This window comes from Pyxicephalus adspersus, chromosome 5 (genome assembly GCF_032062135.1).
Source record: "Pyxicephalus adspersus chromosome 5, UCB_Pads_2.0, whole genome shotgun sequence".
Taxonomy (NCBI): Eukaryota; Metazoa; Chordata; class Amphibia; order Anura; family Pyxicephalidae; genus Pyxicephalus; species Pyxicephalus adspersus.
Genome location: NC_092862.1, coordinates 82,479,334 through 82,502,707, shown reverse-complemented (window position 1 = coordinate 82,502,707; position 23,374 = coordinate 82,479,334). Strand labels below are relative to the sequence as shown.

At 38.6% G+C, this 23,374-nt stretch overlaps 1 protein-coding gene across 1 annotated transcript in view; it reads left to right on the top strand.

Moving 5' to 3' along the window:
- The first annotated feature begins 2,464 nt into the window (after nucleotides 1–2,464).
- The window catches only part of TNS3 (tensin 3), a 216,767-nt gene continuing 195,857 nt past the window's right edge, over nucleotides 2,465–23,374 (top strand). The window contains exon 1 of the mRNA XM_072411956.1: nucleotides 2,465–2,500. The gene's annotated coding sequence lies outside the window, so the exon portion shown is untranslated. The remainder of the gene's footprint in view (nucleotides 2,501–23,374) is intronic.

Here is a 23,374-nt window from a genome sequence, read left to right as displayed (position 1 = left end):
GATCCTACTTGCTATCTATCAAAAAAGCCAGAAAAACTTCTGTATTTCTGTAAAAAAAATTCAATGTATATTTAGTCTTTCAAAAGTGACTATTTGTATAATTTGTGTATAAGTGAGCCTTTTGTGTTTAACAAATATGCAGTGTATCTTACCAGCCTTTTGATCTAGTTTAAATATATTCAAATACTCAAAATGTGCAATAGAGGTAGTCCCCGAGTTAAGGGCATCCGACATACGAACGACTCCTAGATACGAACCGGGATTCCCTGCTTGCTCATGTGCAGGACTGAGGCTGGACGGGGGGAGGAGTGGTTTGCATGATTTGCAGAAGAAAAATTTGGCTAAACACAGTTGAGACTGAGCTCTTTTGCAACCTGTTTTAACTCTTTAATGACCAAGACAAACTCTCCAGTTGTTTCTTTTTGCATATTAAAGCGCAGCTTGCTTCAGAAGGTAATGAATGTCTAGGCTCAATAAAGGTTTTTTATTTATTTATTTTTTTGTGATTAACTCACAGTGAGGATTTTATACAGTAACTGACAGCACACTGCCTAATAATATGTTGCGACAAACATCTGTCCTAATTGCATTTATTAAAATAATGTACCTGATCCGACTTGCATACAAATTCAACTTAAGAACAAACTTACAGTCCCTATCTCATATGTAACCCGGGGAATACCTGTACAGACAATGATAACTGCTGGAGCAAAATAACATAAATCATCTCAAATATGTCTACTTTCCAAGTAGTCCAAGAAATATATTTTTTTCTTCCATAATAATAGGCTCCTACCTTAACAGTGTTCGGCTCCTTGTTCTCTTAGATCTATCCCTATTCTGTGCAAATTCTCCTGGCACGTCTCTCCAATCCTCTGGGAGACTTCTCTGCAGTGAAGGCTCCCATTTTATGGCCGCAGATCTTGTAGTAGCATCCCTTGTGCAAGGCGGCCACATCCCCCTTCCGGGAATAAAACATGCCCCACAACACATCCACATCGGTCTTAACGGCAGGACCACGTGGATTGCGGTGTGACACTGACGTCACACATCTGGGGCGTGTTGCAGCGTCTTTATTTAGGGACAGCTACCTCCTCTGCGTAGGGATGTGGACCCCTCTCAAAATTGCCACCGCTAGGATTTGGTTCTAAATGGTCAAAAACTCATAATCTTTAAATTGAAATCCATTCAGTGGCAGGTATACAAGCTGCACAAGCTGTTAGGATGATCTGTTTAAGAAACATCACAAAAAGACTTGGCGTACTGAATGGAGACCTATGGCTGGGAAAGACAATTATTTGGCAAGCCCACTTTGTTCACTACACCTGTCAGTGGGCATATATCCTCCCTTTTTCTGCAATTTGTAACTGTTTAAATTGAACTACCATCTAGTAATCTACCAGAAATAGAGCATACTTCATCCACAGAATCTATACCAACAAAGGGGACTCTACTACATTACCCTATTTTCCCAGAACTCTTCAACAGCTCGTTTAATGCTTGGACTTGTATTATCCTCATTACAGGATTAAGTCATACTTGAACTATATTACTTGAACCCTTTGCATATACATAGAAAGGTATTCATTGACCTACCACTATGCCTGAGGAATCCCACAATGGCGAAACGCATAGGGTACTACGGTTGATACGAACGGGTTCATACTTACTAAACCATGTTATGGTGATGTAAATGCGCCTAATGTTAGTTGAACTTTGTATAGTGCCTTAGCAGGTCACAACAAAATCTTGTTTGTATCACAAGAAACTAACATACAAGTAAAAGTTTATAATTTTCTTCTGTATTATTGTGTGAAATTTGTAACCCCTAGAATACCAGGATGTGGGGAGGAGAGGCAGCTGATGTGGCTTGATCCAGAATGGAAAGGTTGAAAGTACAGAGGGAGAGAGGAAAGTGAGGGAGGGGGTAGGCAGACATGGGGGGATCTTGTTTTGCTCTGTCCTAGTTATGGGAAGTACTAAGCTGAAGAACAGGCTACCATAGCTGCAGTTGTATTTGTGATAGATTTTTGTTCACTCAAGGTACCGTATTTTTTGCCGTACGCATAAGACGCACTTTTTCTTCCCCAAAACTGGGGGGAAAAGTTGGTGCGTCCTATACGACAAATGTGTTATAAAATAATTAAAATAAGATACTCGCCCGATACCCGATCCTGCGTGTGTCTCTTCTCTTCGCTGGCTGCATGCAGCTTGTGTCTCCTCTCCTCTCTGGCAGCGCTTGTCTTCTCTTGGCTGCAGTGAAAGAAGCTGGCACAGCGCCTCCTGCTGTTCCCTGTCCTAACTGCCGTACAGTGGAAAAAAAGCACAGAGTGATCAAAAGGGGAATTTGAATGGCACATGAGTGATCAGAAGGGGAATACCGGTATGAATGGCACATGAGTGATCAGAAGGGGAATAATCTTTCAGCATCTTTTTTTTCTAGATTTTCCTCCTTTAGTGCGTCTTATATTCTGAAGCGTCTTATACGGCGAAAAATACGGTAAGTGCCTGTTGAACGTAATGGCTCTTTGGATATCCGTGAAGGCTCTAAATATACTGTAAAAAAATGGCAACCAAATAGTGGATACTTTTTATGTATATCTAATTGAAGAAATGCAGAAAAAACGAATTTTGAACAAATCATTTGAACTTTAAACAATTATTACAGCTCGGTTATAAAGCTCGGTTATAAAAAAAGCAGTATAGTTGTTCCGTGATTATAATTATTTTAAAGAAATAAACAATATTCTTTACCCAGTTTGCCCTCAGTATGAATACCAACGGAACATGTGCCCATGTCCTATATATTTACAATCAGAGACCCTTCTGGGAAACCCGCTTTTTCTAAGTCTCTTTGGTTTTTACCCTTGTTTTCAAATTACTATTGTATTATTGAACTGTTTGGAACAAAGTATAGCTTCTGCACCATGTATGTAGGAAGGGATGTGGAAGTTTCTATAATAAGTTTATCATATTGGCAGAATAAAGCCATAAGGGAACTGATAATATGCACTATGATGCAATGTTGTCACATATATGTACTATTTGGTCAAGGTTTTATAAGTTTATATTTTATATACCGTATTTTTCAGGCTATAAGATGTACTTATTTTCCTTCAAAAGTGGGGGGAAAATGAGGATGCGTCGTATGGTTCAAATACTGCTGCAGGGGGCGAGGGGTTGCGGCAGGCGGCTGCAGTATGCCCCCTCCGTTCTGCAGCCTCGTAAACACTGATGCCGGATCGTGGGAGGGGGAAGGGGAACGGCTGCAGTGCCGTTCCACCCTCTTCAAGGGACCTTACACAAAAGCATCAGGCAGTGCAGAAGCCAACAGAAAGCCCTGCCTTACTGTTATGTCACAGATATAATTTGTGACAGTTTATGCAAATATTGATGGGTTCAATTTGAAGTGTACAAAGAGAGATAACACAAAGACTTGATCGAATATACTATTTAATAATAAGATAGATAGACAAAACAATGCAGTTACAAAGACTTAGATATAACAAAAATACTTAGCTGCGGAAGTGAGTTGCATTCATCATCCAAGGAGTCTTCCAAATTAATGGCTTGGCAGATGATCAAAAAACAAGTTGCATACAGTTACTTCTGGTCAAGACTCCTCATTAGGTGTGACACTGTGTTTTTAAGAATACGTGCAGCGTAGACAATGGCCAGTGTTTGACCATTACTGACCAATGATCATCCTTTAACCAGCATTTTACCTTATAAGGATACCAGTTAAAGGGTATGCTGCATTCCTTTAAGATGACCTCATGTCTGGTATACATATACCAGTATATACTGGTGAAGCATTATTGTTGGCGAGACATAATTGATATTAAATAAATTGTGCTAACCCAACACTTACCTTCTCTGCTGTTTCATAGCAGGCTTCGTGAGCAGTGCTGCGCTGTTTTTTGTGCAGCCAGTGTCTCTCTGCCTTACCCCTCCCTGCTGTTTTCTACCAGGCTCCGTGTAACAGTGGTGAGTGAGGAGGGAGGTAGAGAGGGCGGGAGGGCAGTCTGAGGTGAGCAGTGCTGGGTTTCTTGTGCAGCAATTAATTCCCTGTGACAGGTGAGTTGTAGCTTTCCTGTCACTATAGTTTTGTAGTGCAATATCTGTGCCATGTGCAATGTGCAATCTCCCTCTCGTTAAATATTATTCTGCTATATTATAATAAATATTTCTTTATACAATTTGGGCCAGAAATGTTTTTTTCTTGTTTTCCTCCTCTAAAACCTGGGTGCGTCTTATGGTCAGGTGCGTATTATGGTCTGAAAAATACGATACGTTGGTGTATTTTCATTATATTTATTTGTATTTTGGTATTATGAAAAAAAAACTGTAATGAAACCAAAAAAGCAAAACAACACCCCTGCATATTTATAAAGGCCTTGTCACCCTGTGAATAGCACTTATGTTGCTATGCCAGGTTGCCATTCTTTGCTATGCAATTGGCATGTGTTTAGTAAAACTCCCTGCATTCCTGTAATGTCAGTGAGCCCTTAAGCTTTACTCTGGGCTGCTTTTTGATTTACTCAGTGATGTCCTCTCCTGCACTGACTAGACTGAAAGTAAATTGAAATATTTAAAGTGTATGCCCGTGAAATATATATATATATATATATATATATATATATATATATATATATATTTATATATTTATAGTCTTGCATAGAGCATGGAAAGGTTAAAACCCCTATGGGGTTATTTATTAATTTATTATTATTTTTGCTGTCTGCAACCTACTAGGAAGATATTGATAACTTTCTGTCTTAGTGACAATGTCTTAGTTACCCAAATAAATGAAGGTGGTAATTCTGCACAGTGGTGATGGCATCTAGCCTAGATGCCTTTAAAAGTGGATTGGACAAATTTCTGGAGGAAAAGTCTATCACAGGTTACTAGCCCTGATGGGTATGTGCTACCTCCTTTATATAGATGTGGGCCACTGTGAGATACAGGAGCTGGACTAGATGAGCCATTGGCCTGATCCAGGGGGCTTTTCTTATGTTCTTATTAGGTTGGTGCTCATTGCTGGTGTCGGGTTATGGATTGGTTCTGTCATAGAGAGCAATTGCTTTATATTGCATGGATGACATCAACACTTATTAACATCTGTTCTGTGCTTCCAGTACACGAAAGGTTACAATGTCATTGCATAGCAGCAGGTTGTGTTTACCTGACCTCACATGACCAGTGTTATTCTCTGTGTGCTGGGATAGGTTGGTGTGCAGGGTTTAGCTCTCTTTGGCCTGTGTGTGTGCTATATGTGATGACAGGACAGACATGGCACATGGTATTGTCAGGGGTAACTTTTTATTGGCTGCTGTCCATGGGAACCAACCTGGGCTCCTGCTAATGGGAAAATGAGAGCTTGTATGGGTGATCGAGGTCTACATACCTCCTGTGTATGGGAAATGTGCACTACACCTCCACTTCATCCTATTTATGCAAATTTCCCAAGAAGTAGGTCCAACGCATGTTCAGCAGAGGTGAATCAAAGGTAGGAAATGCACTGAAAAGCTGGTGGTCAGTGGAACATCGACCCCTTGCACTGGGGGTCAGCAAATTCAAAAGGAACCCCAGCTAAGAATCACTGCTGTAGATTGTTTATTCAGGGAATATTGATTTCTTTAGTGTTAATAGTTTTAGCTAATTTTGGTATATGGATAGTAAAACAAGGATCCACCAAAGGAGGAATCCACCTATCTAAGTGGGAATACAGTGTGCCTAGCTTAGGGAGTACCTAAACATAGGATCAAAAGAAGAGGGAAAAGACAGGCTTTTGTAGGCAAAACATATACTTATATAAAAACTCCTCTTTATTTTGTTGTATTTTTTGTTGCACTAAAACTGGACAAAGTCCTACTGCGCTAGACCTCTGCTAACACAATTCTACTATGCTATAGTTCAATAATGGAATACAGATGTTGTCACAGCAGTTTAGTTGATGTCAGCAGTTAAGTGTCTCTGTTCCAGAAGCGTTTCGCCCTAAAGGGCTTCCTCAGGGGATTTGGGAGACCTTAAAATTTGTGATAATGTATAATACAGTCAGCATAACCAACCAGCAATAATTGGTATGTATCTTTATAGTGTTCATATAATTCATAATATTTTCTAATCATATTATCGATTGCAACACTACACAGCTACAAAAGGATACATAAGAATACATTTTAAAAATAGTTATGAAAGTAATAAAGAATATAACTCACTTGGTGTCTGCTGATGATTAACCACAGAAAACACAGTAAATAAAAGCAAATTACAGTGACCAATGTTCCTAATGGTACAAAGACTGACTGGATAGTTTGGACATTCAAGACAAGAGAGACAATACAAAGGATTAACCAGGATTTGGTTGTGGATGTACGTATAGTTAATAGTGATGTATATCTCTTACTTGTGAGTCGGCCCTTAGTCAATTGCAGATACACCTATAATGTGGATGATTATGAGTGTTGTAGAAATATACTAATATAACACTCATAGTGTAAAATTCCTGATTTGTGGGTGTATCTAAACGTTAAAAAAGGAAATGTCATTGTCAAAACATTATTAGAGCTCAAACCTAAATTAAGTGGGAATAGTCATAAACCAAGTGATTAAAAAGATTCCTTGTACTTACTATCCACATTAGTGTTAATGGATCTGATTTATTTTCCGTTAGAAGTTGCTACATGTTGTTGAATCTGTAATGTATTGTATTTTAGTATCAATTATTTATGAAACTCATATCACTTGTATATATAAAAAAATCACTAGGGGGCATACCTTGAATGTGTTCTTAGTATCACACATTAGGGTTGTATTGTATAGCTATCTATAGGGATAGATTTGTATTGGGTGCTTCATTTTTTTTTTTTTTTTGATTTTGTGTTTTTGTAGACTCCAAATCTTGAACAGCCAAAAATGAGTACAGCAAAAACAGATAGTGGAAGATCATTTCAAGAGGCCTGGACAGAGTCATTGGGAGTGATTGAACGCAGTTGGAAAGCGTTATGTATTATGTTTAATGAGAGTGTTGTGTGTCCCACATCAAGTGTCAGATGGCACTTTGACACCAACCACAAGAGTGTTGCCAAACTTGGTGAAACTGAAAGAAAAGAGTTTTTAGAAGTGAAATTGAGAAAATATCTTTCCCAGTATCTTAAGTTTTGCAACTATCTTTCTAAAACAAATCTGACAGCTGCCAGTTTTCAAATTTCACTGTGCATGGCAAAACATGATGTGCCCCTCTCTGATGGGAGATATTATCAAAACAGCCATGTTGTCTGGGAGTAATTCCTTTTTTCATGATTTTCCAAACAAGGATAAAATTATTCAGTGCATCTCTGAGATGCTGAAATGCAGAAATACTGTTAAAGATCGAGTCCAGCGCATAGCAAGTGATGTTAATCAGCAGCTCACCACTGCCTTACAAAAGGCAGCCTGTTGCTCCATGTGCTTGGATGAAAGCACAGATATAAATAAACATGCAAGGCTAGCAGTAATTTTGCATTATGCTTTTAGTGATATCATGAGAGAAGAGCTGGTAAAACTGATGTCTTTGCCTAAAAGAGCACAAGGGTTAAATATCTACAATGCTGTGGTGGAATAAGAACAGAAAAAGTGGTTTCAATTACTAGTGATGGGGCACTTTCTATGGTGTGGGCAACATCTGATTACATACAGTTCTTTGTTAAACAAACAAAACATCAAGTTATTTAGTTACATTGTATTATACATCAAGAAGCTCTTTGTGCCAAGAAAAAATTTGATGATGTCCTCAAAGATGTCACAATAATGGTGAATTACATCATGACTCTGAATTTTTGACAGTTTCAAGCACTTCTTTAGGAGGTTCAGGCACAGTATAATTGTTTACTTCCTAGTTCTCCCCAGAGGGTTTTAGCCGGTTGCTCTGCCTGGCTGCTGTGAATACCCCGCCCACCTCTCCTCTTGAATTTCTATTTAACAAAAAAGCTGCCGGTGAAATGTATCCACTGCTAGAGCTGTGTGTGAAGTCTGCATGTCATTCTGTATCCTCACAGCTCTGTGTACAAACCCCTATATCTCCTAAACTGTATGTCACAATAACCTGTAATTTTCAGGGTGTACAGGGGACCCTCATATATACTAGTTACTACAATTTCAGCCCCTCAGAATTTCAACATATGGGGGTCACAAATGTAATCAGTTATGAAAATTGAACTGTGGGGTTGCTGTTTCAAAGGAAAGGGCAACTAGGAGTCCTAAATTGAAAATGCAATTTGGGACCCTGGGGCCACTAACATAGCAAGGAGCATTGGGGTGGGGCCCCTAAATATATACCTACCTGTCACAAATCTATACCTATGAAACTGTCTGCTTCTCTTCTTTGTGCACCAATTTCTCTGAAAATATGCAAGTGTCGGGCACATTCTTCCCTTACAATCTCATTACTACAGCATCATTAGAACATAAAACACTCCGCCCATCAAAATGGGCTTCCCTGTCCTGTTACACATTCCTGTCCACTTAACTAACATTCTGAACTTCTGCACTGCTCCTTCTGTGCATGCATCTTCAAAATGTTTGTTATCGTGTAAAAAGAAAGTGTTTAATCTAATGCATGCGCAGTGCAAGGCGGCACTGGACGTACAAATGGGCATCAGAGAAAAGGTGGAAACTGAGCCAGCATGGGCCTGCTGGGCTAATTTTGTAAAAGAATCAAGTGAAAAAACAATGTTTTCACAGTAGTTTAACTAAATATAGACACAGGAGCCCATCTGAAGTTAGGCTGAATTCACACTGGCAGTAAGGTTACATTTGTCCATTCCTCATGCCAGGAACCACTGCTGCTTAAAAAATTTCTAGCTCTGAAAAAGCCCAGCACTTTCCACCTGTTACCAATCCTAGGTGCCTAGCACTTACCGCCTGTTACCAATCCTAGGTGCCGCCTGTTACCAATCCTAGGTGCCTAGCACTTACTGCCTGTTACCAATCCTAGGTGCCTAGCAGTTGCCAGAAGTCACTCAGAAGGGGTAAATGTTTTTTGCTGCTAATATGAACTAAGTCTAACTTGTTACACCACATTCATTATACTATTTCACTACTACAAAGCAATACACTCTTAAAACTAAGAACACTAGTAAGTTGGGTCACAATACACGGCATAGGACAGTTGTGGCAAAAAACATAGAATAGAAAAATTGGATATACTAACAGGGCAGGCATTACAAAAATGTAACAAATCATTGGGAGAAGGTAGAACACTGAAACAATAAGAGGTTACTGATTACCCATGGCAAACAACTGGGAGCACTAAATGTGCCGTGTTTTGCCACACCCCCTTTTTTACCACCCGGCTACAGCTTCCCAACACCCGGCTGAAAAAAATTTCTGGGGAGAACACTGTACTTACGTACAATAATGTCTGATGGCTAAGCAGAGGACGAGCCCTGGAGAGATTTGTAGCCTTCTTGGATGAAATTAGGCTGTTTATGAATGAAAAAGGTCAGGAATATCCATGGCTCACTGATATGGCCTAGCTTACCAACCTCATGTTTTTTACAGATTTACACTACACTTCAATGAACTGAACAAATATCTACAAGGTGTAGGGAAAACAGCAGAAAGAATGTGATATCAAAACATCGGAGAGAAAATTGCAGGTTTTTGAAAGAGCCCGTCAAAGTGGGCTCCTGAAATATTTGAAGGAGTTTTCTTGCATTGTAGTAGCTGCAAAGGTGAATTTTAGTAACAAAGTTTTACAGTTCCGTGGGATGGAGACAACCCTGTGATAAATCAAGTTGAGAAAGAGAGCAAAGACAGGCTTTTAGGCAATAATATTTTAGAACACAATTATTTTAATGAAAAATTGTATGCCCTAGGTTCAAAATAAATCTCTTATGCTAGGGCCCTGGCTATACATAACGCAACCTCTACTAACATGATATCTGTGTTAAACCCACGTTTACAGGAACACATGGGATTAAAGTAAATTTGCAAAATGAGTTTCTTTACCCAACGCGTTTCACCCGTGGGCTTCCTCAGGGGACTTATTGAGACCAAAACTCTGTTGTAGCAGACAATGTAAATCAATCAAGAGCATTGAAAATCATACTTATGAGGATCAAGTAAAACAAAATCAATAATCTTACATAATATGTGAAAGTAGGTATATAAACAAGGTGAATAGAGGTATATATGCAAATAAAACACATATCTATAAATAGTTATATAAGCATGTAAAACACATATCTTTGAAGATTACTTACAGTTTTGCAAATGACCAGTAATTTAGTGAGAAGGGAATAACATAAAAAACCACCTGTGTCTTCAATTGACGAAGAATTCGGGTAATAAAACAAAGAATTCAGAAAAAAATGAAAGGTATAAATAGAAGAACATGAGTGTAGAAATAATTCATATTCTAGGTGTGATTTTATATTAGATAGAAATCCTCTTATAAAGGGTCTCACTTACTTTGCCTGTGGCTGCTTATTTTGGCTTTATCCAGTAACAACAAGGTGTTAATCAATTGGGTTGCTAGTGGTGTTTTCTTAATTAGGGTATAGGATGTTCTTAGAGAGTGAAAGCAGAGCAGTACATTGGGAGGGGGAGTTTAGCAGTATCCCCCATTGCGACCTATGTGATAGAGGAAGTAAAGGATATGCTTAATTGGACTCTGATAGGTTAGAAAAATACAATAGAATAATTCATTCAGGTTAGAAAAGTGTATATATAAATTTATATATTGGGGTGTATAACAAATGGTAATCAAAAACATACCCGCAAATGTTATTTTACGGAAAAACCTTTCAAGAGTATTGGGGTGTTAGATAAGGCTTCTGCTCACTAGACTGTAATGAAAAGTATACAGAGAATATTTTTTGTACGTGTTCAAAACCCATATTGCTGATTATTCAGTGGGAAAATATTAGACTCGGATAATCGAAGTGTCTACCTACTCGTGTCATTGGTGTATAGTGTTACCGGGCAAGAGTGTCACTAGCCAACCTTAAAAAGACTAGTCCTGCTGACAGTCCGCTCCTTTATAGTTAAACCAGATGAGGGAGCGCACGTTCGCAGTGGTTTGTGCCTACGCACTGGTAAGGATGAAGACTGTGAGTTCAAGGCTTTTGCCCTTACTTGGGTGGAGGAAATTGGCATTATTCATACATGTGTCATGCCTTGAGCTTGCGTGGTTAACTTCTTTGAAACCAATATGTTAGTGTATACTGCCCTTCTGGAGGGGCTTGTATATATTTAAATTTGAGTGTAGACACGGTGGTGGTGGAGAGTTGCTCTAGGCAGCAGTGATCAAACAGTTCACAATAATAGGCAGAAATGCTTTAAGTCAACTAAATGTCCAGGCTTCCGCCTGCAGGCTTTATTGTCACAGCCAACTAGAAAAAACCCAAAACAAAACAATGGCCTGGCTGGGCAACTAGCTGCCCCACTTTAGGTATGCTTTCTCTCTGTCCACTTGTAAGCCACAATGGTACACAGTTCATGCAAATGTGGTAAACAGAATCTACTTACAGTTTATGCAGTCTTAATAAGCTCAGTCCAAAATCTCCTCTCCAGCTCTAGGAAACCTATGTCATAATCTCTCTCTAGACAGCAGGCAACTGCCTGCCCTCGTGAAACACTTGAGCTCCCGCTAGGAAGTAAACCCCGGACATGGACTTCACTTTCCATGACTGGCTCAAGGGCCCTCTTACCCTAAGCCGCATAACAAGAAGCACATACTTTGCTTCCCCTGGAGCCTTAACAAAAGAAGCACCTCAGTCTGGGTGCAATATATGTACCATCCAGCACTTTTCCCTTCAAATACTGGGACACTCTGTCACAACACGTAAACATGATGTTTTGGAGCTGTGTTGTGGAGGTGTGGTTAGAGTTACATTCCCCTGAAAGGAGGGGTTATGTATATGTGGAGTCCATCATCGTTCGTGTTAACTTGCCTAAGGCTATAGATAGATTCAAGTTTGGCAGCTGCTGGGCAAAGGGGGATTGCATTTATGCCCAAAACTAGGGCTTGGGGGCATGTCACACCAGACCCTGTCCCTCGTAATTGATGTAATATAGTAAGAGAAACAGATCATAGAAGTCCCAGAATGAGCTGAAGGAGAATATCCAGGAAATATAAGTGATAGAGTGAGATAATCATGGAAGTCCATAGCCGTATGAACAAAATCATGCAAATATTCATGTAAATATTTTAACATCATTTGGAAATGCCCTAATCGTATACATAAGTGATACGTAATATAAGTGTCCAATAGAAAATAAGCTATAGATAGAGATACAAGTATTCAGATATATTTGTAACATTATTTGGGGTTGCAACAGTGAATATACAGAAGTATCCAAAATATAATTTGATATAAAATAAAGATACAAGTATTAATCATGCAGATGTAGACATATGGATAATCATACAGATTGTTTTTATCATACAGATATTTATCTAAGTCACCCCCCTGGGATTGGCGGAGATCTTTTCTAAAGCTGCAAAGGAAATTGTCCCGCTCTCAAAGTTGTGACAAGTGCCTACATGATGGCTGATAGGTGTTGTCATTTTACTTGTTTCTATAGTGTGTGTATATTTATATATATATATTATATGTTATCATAGATCCTTTTTTGGAAGGCCCTTTTGGTCTTTCCAGCATAAAAGCAACCACATTTGCATGTAATCAAATATATGATACCAATTGAGGAGCAATCAACATATTGTTGTATTTTATGTTGATGGTTATTGGGTAGTGTTGTGGTATTTTGTTCCACAATCCATTTACATTGAGAACAATTGCCATATCTGAAAGTACCTCCTCTTTCCTTGTGTGTGTCATTCGATGAATTCTCCTATAGGTGGCTTGATACCAAAGTATCTTTTAGAGATGGGGGTTTCCTAAAAGTAATACTAAGCTTTGGATTAAAAAATGTAGAGGTCTTAGGGTCCCCTGTAAGGATATGTGTTTGGAGAGTAGGCTTGTGACCTCCTTATGTTGTTTGTTAAATGTAGTGACAATTCTAACAGGTCTCTCTTCTTCTTCTTGCTTGTTTTGGGTTAAAAAGTCTAATCAGTTTGGGACTAATGATTTTTGGTAGGCTTTTTTCAGGAGTTTATTACTGTACCCTCTAGGAAGCAATCTTTCTTTGAGGCTCTAGCTTTGTTTCAAAGGGGTGGAATGTGTGCTGTCTGCATGTAAAATTGTGTTGCCTGCGGTAGGTTTCCTATATAGATTAATATTGATTTTTTCCTGCTTCAGATGTTCTGATGTGATCCATAGTAAACTTGAGATTTTAGGGATTTGTTTGCAACTCCTGGTGTAATTTAATAAGGAGGGTTCTGGGCCTGTCCAGATCATGATGATATCATCAATATAGCGTTTCCAAACAAAGATATGTTGATGGTATGTCTGAAATTTCTGATTAGAAAATAAGTTTTCCTCCCAATCTCTTAGATACAGATTTGCAAAGGATGGAGCACATCTTGTGCCCATCGCTTCCCCTTTAACTTGGAGGTAATGTTTGTTCTTAAAAATTAAAATATGTCTTGTATATACTCGAGTAGTGCTACAATGAACTTATTAAATGCAGTGTTGCATGTAAATTTGAGAAGGTCAGTCGTATCTTTCAGATGCGTAGGCAGTTGATTCACCAAAGGTCTAAGGTATGTATCCACTAGTTCACTGGCATTGGATACTTTAGATCCAATACCTGAGATGATGGGATGTCCAGATGGCTTTTTAATGTTCTTGTGGACCTTGGGGAGGGAACAGAAAGTGGGAGTGATTGGATATTGGATAGCTAGGTATTTCTTCATATCTTGTTTTATTATGCCTAAAATTCTATTACAAATAAGAAACACGTTGGATTTATAACTTAAATGCTACTACGCCCCCAGGATGAATGATGTTCTATCTTTCAAAGCATTTCTTTAGTATACTTACAACTTACATTTATTCACTAATAAACTATGAGACTGTGAGAGATATGTCTTATCCATAACAGTATGTATCCAAAATATATTTATCACTCTGTGATATATCATATATAATATGGTTAATTTCATGATTACATCTATCCTTTTTATCCTTCAGCAATATAGTGCTATATTGTCCTATATTATGTGTAACCAGTGCACCCTTATGTTTATGTACCTCTTTGATAAATATGTATTGTTTTAAGACAGATAACACTGCATCACCAAAAAATAAATATTGTCGGATTTTGCCTGGGACATTAGGATCTTAAGTTAATTATGTGTATAGACGCAATTAGCTACATTCTCTCGTTCCACAGTTACTATGTAATCTCTATACATAACTAACTTTTGCCTTATAGTTCCATGACATTACAAAAACATAGTTTTATGTTGCCATATGTTGAAGATTTGTTTGGACGGCATGGAAGAAGCATGATGAGAGAGTGTCAGCACAATTGAAACCTATGTAAAGACTGTATTGGAGAAAAGCTATGTGAATTTAATGTATAAAACTCAAATAGCTCTCCATATATGGTGGATAAACATAGATAAAAGAATTCAAACAGAACATTCAGAAGAATGACAATTGAAAATAATTGACCAATAGCTGAGAAATATTATAAGTACTGTTGTCCTCACCACCCAGTGTGGGTGGGATCCCACCTACTACAAACATCAGATGTCCCTGTTCTTTTTCCTGAAGAAGCAGAATTAGTATGTGAAACGTGTCAATATCCACAGAGGGCATCCATCCTCAGGGGGACCCTAACAGGAACATCTTGTATGGTGTTTGGTTTGCAAATTTTTTTAATTAAGTTTTAATCATCAGTGATTTTATTGGTATTTATTAAAGCATTTAATATTTTATAATTAGCAAACATTTGTGAACTTAAATTCGTTTGGTCCCAATTGTAAAAGAAATATTTTTTGATTTTGATGTATATCCTAGTTTTATGTTGCAACAACATATTCAGTTACACATAATTCACTTGAGTCCTCGTTCAACACACATGTACACTTCAGAATTGTTTCAGGCACTTGCTTTTGCGTTTGTGGCTCTCCGCTGTCTCCCGTTGCAGAAACCAGCAGTAGTCGCCCATTTTGGGGTTGCACTGGCCTTGATATCTTGTTTTCATAACAGAAATGTCCTGGTGGAACCTCTCCCCTTGTTCATCACTCACATCGACCAAATTTTGTGGGAAGAAGTCCAGATGAAAATGTAGGAAAATTTTAAGTGACATTCGGCAGCCAAGTTGATAGTATGCTGTTAGCATTTCGTTCACGAGTGGTTTCAGCTCGGCGGTTGCCCAGAAAGTTTTGTGCAACTAGCACAAATTATTCTCAAGCAGCAGGTGTAAATGGGTTGAGTTTGTCTCTGAATGTGGCATCACGCATCAAATTGCGGATTTGGGGACCAACAAAAATGCCTAATTTCAGTTTAGTGTGTTCAGGTCTGGGTGGCCATTCTTTCACTTTGTAATGGTTGCTGTCATCACGACTGTTCCACAGGCACAGAAAGCTCATATATTTTGTATATCCCAATTGCAGGCTAAGAAGGAGTGCCACCACAGGTCACCACAGAGGTTCTGAATGGTTAATCAACTTCAAACTGACCTTGATGGATTTTTTTTATGTCTCTTTCATTACTTTAGCATGAGCAAGAGGAACAGAAGGTTTTTCGTTACCTTTATGCAGCAATACAGCTTCCAAACTTGCTTTACTCGAGTCTATGAACAATCACCACTGCTCTGGTATGTATTCTCAACCTAATTCCATCATCAGACCACTCACGTCGGTACAGAGGCAAATGTTGTTTTCCGGCTTGTAATAACCTGCGAACTTTGTGTGACGATCATGAAAGAGTGAAGTTGTCATTCCTTTTTGTAGCAAATTCCACTCCTTTAATCTGGACGCTAACAGTTCAGACTTCTTTTTTGACAAAGACAGGTTCCTTACTAGATTATCCTAACTAGAATACTAGTGTTTTTATCTGGTGGAAATGGGTGTAGGTACAGGCCCTAAGGAGAGGAGCCTGTTTACCAAACCTGGGTAAGATCAATTACCGTATTTTTCGGACCATAAGACGCACTTTTTTTCCTCCTAAAGTGGGGGGAAAATCAGGGTGCGTCTTATGGTCCGAATGCAGAGGTACAGGGGCATATTTTTTTTACTTACTTACTTGTTTTCCTCCTGTGTTCCAGCGTGCGGCACTTGTGCCCGCCCACGAAGGCGGCGCAGATTGATTTGATGAATGCTGATCGGCGCCGAAATGAATTTTTTTTTTTCTTGTTTTCCCGTGCGGAAAACCTGGTGCGTCCTATAGTCCGGAGCGTCTAATGGTCCGAAAAATACGGTATATAAAGAACACAGAAAGAAGGTTTTTTTTTTGGCAACAATATATATATTTTGTATTAATGATAACTTCTCATATTACATAACAAAACAGTGATTGGTAACCACTGGAGACACAACTCCAGATCATTATCATTTCGGCCCTATAGGGGCACTAGACAATGAACTACTAGCAAAAAAATATACAACATTATCCAAGTTATATCACATATACTGACAATGGTGTCGCAAACGTAAGTTACCCAACGTATTTCGCCTAATTTAGGCTTCTTCAGGGGTGTCGTAACGTTTTGGCAAGGTTGAGCACGAATATTTAGCAGTATCTAGGTTAACAATAGGTATAAAATATCACAATAATAGCAATGTACTGTATTTTTTGCAGTATAAAACGCACTTTTTCTTCCCCAAAACTGGGGGGGAAAGTTAGTGCGTCCTATACGACAAAGGTGTGATAAAATAACTAAAAAATATACTCACCCGATACCCGATCCTGCGTGTGTCTCTGGCTGCAGCAGTGTCTGTCTCCTCTCCTCTGGCAGCAGCACCTGTCTTCTCCTGTCTGTAAAGCAGAGCGAAAGAAGCTGGCACAGCGCCACCTGCTGTTCCCTGTCCTAACTGCTGTACAGTGGAAAAAAAGCACAGAGTGATCAGAAGGGGAATTTGAATGGCACATGAGTGATCAGAAGGGGAATACCGGTATGAATGGCACATGAGTGATCAGAAGGGGAATAATCTTTCAGAAACTTTTTTTCTAGATTTTCCTCCTTTAAAATTGGGTGCGTCTTATACGGCGAAAAATACGGTAATTTTATTCCCAGAGAGATTAATATTCCAGGTTGTAGTATTGTGGGTGTTGGGAGGCTGCAAGTAGAGGTGTGCGGCTGTGGAGGGGAGCAGTGCGGGCATCACATGATCAGGTATCACATGATGGGCATCACATTACCAGGCATCACATGACCGTGTATAACCTTACCAGGCATCACATGACCAGGCATCACATGACCAGGCACCCCTTCAGAGACAGGGAGGTCTCATTGGTTTGGCAGAGTGCACCCCCACCCTCACCTAACTATTTTAACTTTCCCAGAGTTCCCCCACTTATTGACCCCTTGTCACAGACTCTGCAAAATACCTATCAGCACCTACAGAGGCTGACACCCCCCCCCCCCCCCCCCGGTCATGTGCAGTTATCATGGAGGAGGACAAATATTGCCCCTTACCCTGAAGCCCCGGGGTATTATGTGTTGACTGAGACAGAAGAAGGAACGGGAATTTGAATGGCACATGAGTGATCAGAAGGGGAATACCGGTATGAATGGCACATGAGTGATCAGAAGGGGAATAATCTTTTAGAATCTTTTTTTTCTAGATTTTCCTCCTTTAAAATTGGGTGCGTCTTATATTCCGGAGCGTCTTATAGGGCGAAAAATACGGTATCAAAATGCGGTTTGTTTTCTTAATTCAATAAATATACACCTGAAATCATTATATCCAATCATATCCAGAGATATTCAATTGTACTATATTTCTAAGCAGAATAGATCAATCAAATCGACCATGATTTTTGCATCATATTGGGGTGAGCATATACTTCAAATATATCATAAAAATAATAAGGATGTGTTCTTTATATAATAGATCATCTAAACCTTATAAAAATGTGGCTTACCCTCTTCAAATTGGTGTTCATAACATTCATTAACATCGACATCATCCTCCTGTTCCTCATCCGACATGTCACTGTCAGTAACAACAGATGTTGGAGGGACTGGCACTGGATTCCCTGCAGAGCAGATTCACAATCAGGATAGACAATTTTTGACTTTTTTCATCTTTTTCGAAAACCCAGCAGTTTTACTTATACAGAAGTAGCAGTCTGAGTGATGGTCTTTTGGCTCACGCCAAACCATAGGCACAGCAAAAGGCATTTTATTCCTTTTCCCATTCAACCATTGTGCTGGGCTAATGTAACACTCCTGACAGCAGATAGAAGTGTGCTAGGTGCCTAGCGTTTATCCTGATCTCCAATTTTACATCCAAAGTAATACTTGTAAGCAAATCTCACCCTCTTTGTTAGGTTCTTGCGTTGATCACATGGGGTATATGTGACAAATGTAGCAAAAACTGTCCAGTTTATTAACACAGCTGTGCCTACTCATCATTAGCTCAAAACAGATTCACTATGGCCTAGCTGTAATATCCAATACGGTGGTTTTGCATTAGAGACAAGGCCTTGGTCCATTTTGTATTACATACCTATTTCTGACGTCCGCTCACTGACTTGCCCAGACATGCCCAGCCGCTGCTGGAACCTGCATGCCACCAGGGGACATGATTCAGCTGAGGCGGCAGCGGGCATAGTGGTTGCTGCAACTGTTATGATGTTCCCATGCAAAAATACATTACCCAATTACCGATTATTAGAACAGCTAAAGCACGTCTGCAACTTAAAATCTGTATGTGATAAGCAAATTCTGAGTTCAGATTTGGAATCAGCACACTCAATATCATGTAAATCACATGTGTTATTCCCAGTAGCAAAATCGTTGTTGTGCAGTGTAATTTAGCAAGTATTTATCTTGTTATACTATCATTCATACCAGCCTATCTTACAAGGGACAGGGGGGGCCCACATTACTAATGTGGGATGTGGAGGATAAAGAGAGCTGGAATTATATTTGGTTTCCTCTCACCACTATCCCTTGTTTGGGCACAGTATCATGTGCCTAGTTTAGGCACCGTATTATGTGCCCACGATTTGCCAGAATGGAGTCTTTTGACTTCGACATGAGGCAAGTGAAGGTGGTATTTGGGAAACCTTTATTACACATTCTTTACTCCTGGAAGGAGGATTTAAACTCTTTCTATTTCTAGTTTTGTTCATTCAAATTTTGTTTTACACCTGATTAATATTTGTATCTTTATTCATATCAAGTTATCTACTGGATTCTCATGTACATTTGTTTGCAATCCCAAATGTTGTTACAAATCTATTCCAACAATTGTATCTCTATGTCTGTATCTTTCTCAATCTATATCTAAGTATTTAAGGTAAACTCGTATAGACTAGTGTCGCAATTCCCAATGATGTTACAAACATATCTCATGATCTGTCTGAATATCTGTATGTCTTCATCTGCATGATTTTAATACTTGTATCTTTCTTTCATACCCAATTATATATTGGATACTTCTGTATAATCTTTGTTGCAACACCAAGTAATGTTACAAATCTATCTGAATACTTGTATCTCTATCTATAGCTAATTTTCTATTGGACATGTATGTATACGATTATGGCATTTCCAAATGATGTTAAAAAATGTACCTGAATATTTGCATGAATATGTTCATATGGCTATGGACTTCTATTATGTCACTTATACTCCCTAGATATTCTCCTTCAACTCGTTCTGAGTCTTCTCCTATCATCTTTTTCTCTTACTATATTACATCAATTACGAGGGACACAAGGGGCAAGGTCTGGTGTGACATGCCCCCCACCCCTAGTTTTAGGCAGCAATGAAATCCCCTTTTGCCCAGCAGCTGCCAAAATCTATCTACGGCCTTAGACAAGTTAACACGAACAATGATGGACTCCACATATACCTAACCCCTCCCTTCGGGGGAGTGTAACTCTAACCACACCTCCACAACACAGCTCCAAAACATCATCTTCACGTGTTTACATTTAAATTTTTCTTATACCCGCCCCTCAGTCCGATATCATGTTAGTATAGGTATCATTATGTATAGCCAGGGTGTTAGCATAGGAGATTTATGTTAAACCTAGGGCATACAATGCCCTAAAATAATATTGCCTAAAAGCCTGTCTTTGCTCTCCTTCTCAACCTGATTTATCATTATCAGGCTTGGCAAACTTCTATTGAACTCTTATTTGATTTGATCTTCCTTGGAGTGAACTTTATATATTACCCATCTTCTGTTTAAAGGCATGGCAAATGCAAACTTTGACCTTTCAATAAAAACTTGTTTGTTGTTTGTTTGTTCTTTTAAGACAAAAGATGTTAAAGTACAAGTTTTTTATAAACTTAAACCTCAGTTTTCAGGTTAACCCCCAGCGTTCTAATTCTGTCAGTTTTGTAATGCAAAAAGTGATCTTATTTTTTTTTCCATAGAAATTTTTGTTTATATTGTGGGCCTGTAATTAGGATTAACTCCCAGATTAATTTAGGATTAACTCCCGGGTGTGATAATTATATTTATTTATTATAATATAATCATAAATTATAATATAATAAATCATTTTAAAAAATAATGAAATAATAGACCTCAACAATGTAATTTATAAAAAAAAACAAAAAAAAAAAAAAACAACTAATTTATCAAAATATTTCAAAAAGTCAGGGATAATTGTAGGCAAAATGTAAATCAGGGCGCAGGGCAATGATGTTTGGTGCACTAAAATATGTACTTTTTTTTTTTATTATATGTTGTGTGGTGTTTTTTACTGTAAAAACCATTTAAAAGCAGATTACATTGTAATCTGCTTTGAAATGTCCCGGCATCAGAGCAGGATCATTAGATCGCCGCCGGAGCGCAGGGCACAGGTAAGGGCGGCTTCTAAACTTGCCTCGAGTGTGACTCAGAATTACCGCTTTTTGCAAGTGAAATCAACCCCGAGTCACATTCGGGATTACAGCTGGGGGTTAAATTGCTGTGTTGGGCACTTTATGATAAATAGGTTGGTTTTGGGTTGCAGTTTGGGCACTCTGTCTCTAAAGGGTTCACCATCACTGGTATAAAGGCTATTAACCCTTACTCTTCTGCAGGTACCTACAAATGCATTTTTTTGTATAAATGCATTTTTTTTTTAACACATGATTTTAGTCCCTTGGTATTGGACAGAAGCTGCAAATGAAAGTACATTTTGATAACCATCTATATCTGGTGATGGACTCTCCTTAAGCTGTCAGTGCTTAGTGAACATGCTGCCTAGCTATGCTTACCTGTGCACAGCATTAGAACAAAATAAGTATCCAATCAACAGCCCAAAATGACCATTTCAGTGAACATTGTTGCTGGGTACTCATGGCCGAGCCTGTATCATCGCATTGCATACTGAAAGTAAACAATAGCTTTAATTTAGGCAACACAATGAGGGGTACAAACTCACAACTATGTTGATCTTTTTTTTTTCCAATCTGTATAAGTTGTTTCCTCACATGGCTTGGTTCTTTACACCAGGTGAATCAAATTTTGATTTCTAGTATTTAGCATAGAGATACATTCTCCATTGTCAGGATAGCACATTATGTTGACAATGGCTCATTAGCATAGAGTTGTTGACAATGGCTCTTTAGCATAGAGCATGAACAAATCTACTTGTATCATTCAGATCCCTTCACTAGGTGTGAGATTTGCAACAAGCACAGATCTTGACAAACTCAGTGCACCCTTGTCCGCAAGACAGGACATAAAAGACATACCTGAACACATGCTGTTGTATGTCTGCACACAGCACTTCTGTAGCAAGTCTGCTCTTTAAGGAAAAAGTATTCACACATTGTCACTGTGGTTTCACATACAAGAATCTTTATGGCATACATAAAAGATATACATTTTTCATTGAGGTGTCCCACCATCAGGCCTGCCTTGAATTTATCTAGTTAGGTCATAAGAGTGGGAGTGGAAAGGGATTAACCTATCAGCAGTCAGGAAACAAAAATGTAGCCTCCTGGGTCTCTGATACTTTTCAAAGCTGTTTGTCTTGCAGAATAAATATTGGAGGACCTCTGGGGCAACAGCCAGCCTGTCCACCTGAGCCTTCTGGACTGAGGCTGCCACTCCTCCAGTTTGAAGGACACCTTTTTATTATTAAAGACCAGGCGCTCCAGACCCCTCCTTAATTTTTGGCCTAGAAAGAGGATAATGAAGTGCCTGGCCCATCTATTCCTTACAGGATACTCTGAACCTGTTTCCCAAATAGAGAGTTGCAATTCTGCAGCAACACATATATATTTATATAGGCAATTTAATCCCTTTTCCAGAGAAAATCTAAGTACAATATTCCATATACCCTCAGAATTTGTCATCACATGTTTCTGTCTACTACACTTTGAAAATACCTAGTTCATCAAATATAGTTCTTCACAGGTTAAATTTTACAGCATTTACAATAACTTTTCACAAATTGCTTGGAAGTGTTAAATTTCTAAGCTGCTGCTGAATTACTTTTATGTACTATATTTTTGAAGTTTGCTATCCCGAAGTTGAGGCATTTTTAAACAAATAGGGACTGAAAAAAGGTCCAGTTTTTTGTGTCACCGGAAATAACGTAAGCCCCATTCTTCATATCAGTGGGATAAAGTAATATGCATTTTTGGATAGTGGGAAAACATATTCCCTACCCATAGTGACCGTGGAATAGAACATGTCCCATTGTTAATGTAATGAAATAAAATTAGTGATGGGATTTGATCAATACCCCCCAATAGCAAACAGTCAAGACAATGAGCCCTATTATGGTGTTACTGGGATAATATAGGCCCAAAATCCATGATGGCATTGGGAGTAAAATATGTGGGAATTCTTGGTTTCAGTGAAATAAAATTAGCCTGATATCATAGGTTTTTGAAGATAACCTCAATAACCCCAATAAGTCTCAATTGTTGGTATTAGTATGAACACGCTCTTGCTTGCTGTACTATGAGATTTGATAGTTGAAAGTACATATTGATAAGCAAGTGGGCAGAGGAAAGAAGAGTGAGTGGTGGCTACAAATTGAAAAAAAAAATCAGAAGGGGAAACAATTTGTAGTTGCAGCACTAGAGCATGCAGCTCTCTACAATAAGAACAACTATTGATGTAGAAGTATGGAATACAGGTCTTAACAGCAGAAGGAAATTACATTCTCGTTTAGAGTTAAACTAAAATGACAGCCCTACAGTTCTTTTTCTACCTCTTGAATATGTGTGGTGATATCTAAATCAGTGTTTATTTATGCACAATGGCTTCAGAAAGTATTTGGTCCCTCTCCACTTTTTTCAATTTTGTTATGTTGCTGCCAGATGCTACTGTTGTTTTAATGTT